The sequence below is a fragment of the Aricia agestis genome, chromosome 4, assembly GCF_905147365.1.
Source record: "Aricia agestis chromosome 4, ilAriAges1.1, whole genome shotgun sequence".
Lineage (NCBI taxonomy): Eukaryota > Metazoa > Arthropoda > Insecta > Lepidoptera > Lycaenidae > Aricia > Aricia agestis.
The window spans coordinates 18,287,601-18,292,221 of NC_056409.1; positions in this window are offsets into that span (position 1 = coordinate 18,287,601).

A 4,621-nucleotide genomic window follows, 5' to 3' on the forward strand; every position below is an offset into this window, starting at 1 on the left:
AACCCTCAAATAGCCCTCAAAGGAATCGTATTTTTAAAAAAGGTTCTAGAATCGAGATGGCCATGCTAAAACTATAGGTTCAATATGAAGTCTAAGTAGATATTACAAAATACTCAAGTTACTCTCAAAACACTTGTACGCACAAAATAACAAAACTGTACAACAGTTTCCTAATACTTTTTACTGAGTGACTGCTTTTCTGTTATTATATTATGCAATAATAGTATTTTAAAAAGATGAAACCAACTTTAAAATTGTACATAATTGAGAATTAAAATTGCCTTATCTCAAAAACTACTGAACCGATTTTGATGAAACTTGTAGTGTTCCCTAAGTTGAACAATACCTAGTACAACAAAAAAAAATTACTTAAATCGGACTCGTAGTTCCAGAGATAACATAAGAACACAAACATAAAAACATACATGCATACATACATACACTTTTGAAATTTGGCACATTTGTTCAGACACTGAAATAGCACAAAAACTGGGCAGTTCTAGAAATATTACATACATATGCGTCGAATTGATAACTTCCTTTTTTTGAAGTCGGTTAAAAATAACCTTTCCAAAATACAAAGTAATAAACAATGTTACTTCAATACTTTTTTAACTAAATTGAACATTTATATTTACACTTTGTCTTACTACTAAAACATTATATTATTTTTTGCAAGAAATATTATTACATCTTGACGTTTTTATCCCCAGACGGCACACACAGATTCTTCATTATTTGTTAAACCACTGAAAACAAATCAAAAATGATTAAGGGCAAAATAATAGCATTAATTATATTATGTGTTGAAATAAGAACTAGTAGGCTGCTACAGAGTGGCTGCAGGTAAGTGTTTATTTACAAGAATTTTACAACTCGTTAATATAGTTATAATAATATATCAAGTGTTTATGAGATATATTTACCGAATATATAGGAACATTTTTGCGTTCCTTTTCCGAAACCAGGCTGTCTACTTCTTGTAATTTCATCCATCCATAGTGAGCACCAGCGAGCATGGGAACCATTACAATAAGGACGAGGTTTCTATTAATGAAATTACGGACATTCATGGTTGTTAAATGGAGTTGGAATTTTGATATATATTTTATTTATAGTAGGTAGGTAAATGTAATTTACTTAATTCTATTTTTTAGAGCAGAGCCAATTGCCAAAAATAGTTACCGAATTTCATGGCATAACTAATGTCAGCTGTCAAATATATTGACATTCCAATGTGACATTCACATCTTCATATGACAGTTGACACTTGACACATGTAAACATTGCGTTTAGATCGATTTTTAAAATAATATGAAACGTAGTATTTTATAATTTATTACCTCGATGATGGATCGTGGGAATCTCAGAGTTCTCAGTTCAGACACATCACACATCGCTTATCTTGGGAGTTGATGGGTTAAATGATTTGAATAAACTAGTCTAAGGGGCATGGGCGTAGCCAGGTTCTGAGCCAGGGGGGGGGGCAAATTACCTAGGTTCTGGTGCCGGGGGGGGGCAAATCAGATTTTTCATAAGCTAGGTGTTTATAAAGAATAAAAAATTAATAATTTTTAGTTGTAAAAATATTGTATTGCAAACAAATTCCCCCCCCTGCCCCCCCCTCGATACGCCCATGCTAAGGGGGGTATTACATTATCATTTTCTATGATTTCTATATAGGATCCATTATATATGATAATTTGATCATATCTGCTTATTACATTATCATATTTCATTGATCATATTTTACGTCATATGTGGTATCAATAGCCAATGGAGAGCGCTAACGCTGACAGGTATTGACGCCAGGGTTACTAGATCTCAGAGAATTCGATGTGTCAAAAGACATCGTCATTTTCTTGTTTTTTGTTATTTCAGCAAGATTATCCAAGTATAAAAATAGAAAAATAATTACATTACATTATTTGAAACATATTGACGAATAAGAAATTAAAAACTCTTTTTTATATTAAATAACTGGCAACACCTATTTCTATGACCGTATTGGATCCAATCTCTCAGCAAATGTCAAAATTATATGATCAAGGAAGAAATGAATCATATGTCTATACTAGCTGTTGCCCGCGACTTCGTCCGCGTGGACTTCAGTTTACAGCGCGCGGTGTCAATAAAATTGGTGTCAAAAGCTTTTTAAAACCCTGGTACCCCTTAAATCAAAATACCCAAAACAGCCGTGTAGTGTGCACATAATATGATTTTTTTAAATTAAACTTTTTTATACCTTTTAAAGCTTATTTAGCGTTACACAACTTAGCTGCATAATGCATTACACAACTTTAGCTTTGCCCAATAGCCAATACCCATAGGCCATAAACTATTTAGTATTTATTATAGGTACGTGAGTTATTTAATAACATGTATAACAATCGAAAGAATCGAAAATTAACTGATCATGGTACCACCTCTTATAGAAATACATATGAGCAAGCGATAGCGCGATCTAGGCGACTTTTGGCGCCATCTGTTCCAGTTTTTGGAACTAACTTAATTTGAACAAATTTACGCATAAACACCCCCTTACAACCCCTTTTTCCAGTAAGAAGTAGCCTATGTCCTTTCTCAGGCTTTAGACTATCTGTGTACAAAATTTCATTACAATCGGTTCAGTAGTTTTGGCGCTGTTGTTTTTGAATTTAATATCTAATCTAAGTTGGTAGGTGAGTTCTTAGTTAATACTTAATAACGTGTATAACAATCGAAAGAATCGAAAACCCTAGCTTAACATGGTACCACGTCTTATAGAAATACGCATGAGCAAGCAATAGCGCGATCTAGGGGACTCTTGGCGCCATCTATTTGGAGTTTTTGGAACTAACTTAATTTGACCAAATTTACGCATTTTCACCCCCTTACAACCCCCTTTTCCAGTTAAAAAGTAGCCTATGTCCTTTCTCAGGCTTTAGACTATCTGTGTACAAATTTCATTACAATCGGTTCAGTAGTTTTGACGTGACAGCGAGACAGACAGACAGAGATACTTTCGCATTTATAATATTAAGTATAGAACGTGTATAACAATCGAAAGAATCGAAAAACCTAGCTTTATATGGTACCACCTCTTATAGAAATACGCATGAGCAAGCAATAGCGCGATCTAGGGGACTCTTGGCGCCATCTATTTTGAGTTTTTGGAACTAACTTAATTTGACCAAATTTACGCATTTTCACCCCCTTACGGGTTGTAGCCTATGTCCTTTCTCAGGCTTTAGACTATCTGTGTACAAAATTTCATTACAATCGGTTCAGTAGTTTTGGCGTGAAAGCGAGACAGACAGACAGACAGACAGACAGACAGACAGAGATACTTTCGCATTTATAATATTATCTATTTTAATATCTAATCTAAGTTGGTAAGTGAGTTCTTAGGTATAACAATCGAAAGAATCGAAAACCCTAGCTAAACATGGTACCACGTCTTATAGAAATACGAGTACGCATGAGCAAGCAATAGCGCGATCTAGGGGACTCTTGGCGCCATCTATTTGGAGTTTTTGGAACTAACTTAATTTGACCAAATTTACGCATTTTCACCCCCTTACAACCCCATTTTCCAGTTAAAAAGTAGCCTATGTCCTTTCTCAGGCTTTAGACTATCTGTGTACAAAATTTCATTACAATCGGTTCAGTAGTTTTGGCGTGACAGCGAGACAGACAGACAGAGATACTTTCGCATTTATAATATTAGTATAGATTACATTATCCAATATCATTGACTCAATGATCTTGGATCCAATATATATGATAATCTAATATCCCCCTAAGTTATAGTTTCATATTTCATAATAATACTGAGAAAATAAAAAATAAACAAACTAAATAGGTTGAGTTGAGACCTCTACTAACTATTTAATTTTAAGAATATAGGTTATGTAGGTACCGTAGGCCGTAACTCGAAAAGATGAATTCATGAATTCATGATTCATGAGTTAGGGGGGTATTACATTATCATTTTAAATATATGATCATTTCTATGATCATATATAGGATCCAATATTATATGATCATTTGATCATATCTGCATATTACATTATCATATTTCATTGATCCTATTTTACGTCATATGTGGTTTCAATAGCCAATGGAGAGCGCTAACGCTGACAGGTATTGACGTCAGGGTTACTGGATCTCAGAGAATTCGATTTGTCAAAAGACATCGTCATTTTTAATATGGCTTGTTTTTTGTTATTTCAGCAAGATTATCCAAGTATATAATTAGAAAAATAATTACATCACATTATTTGAAACATATTAACGAACAAGAAATTAAAAACTCTTTTTTAACTGGCAACACCTATTTCTATGACCGTATTGGATCCAAACTCTCAGCAAATGTCAAAAATCTATGATCAAGGAAGAAATGAATTATGTCTATATTACATTATCCAATCATTGACTCAATGATCTCGGATCCAATATATAAAATATATTATTCTTTTATAAAGTGTATGTAATATTTAAACGCTAAACTGTTTATTGGTTTTTAAAAATGTCAGATTCTTTTATCCAATCAGAGACGTCAATATCATATTTTGTCCAATAGGACGAGTCTATTTGACATAACATGACAGCACAGCGGGGCAAAGTGAAACTTTCAATT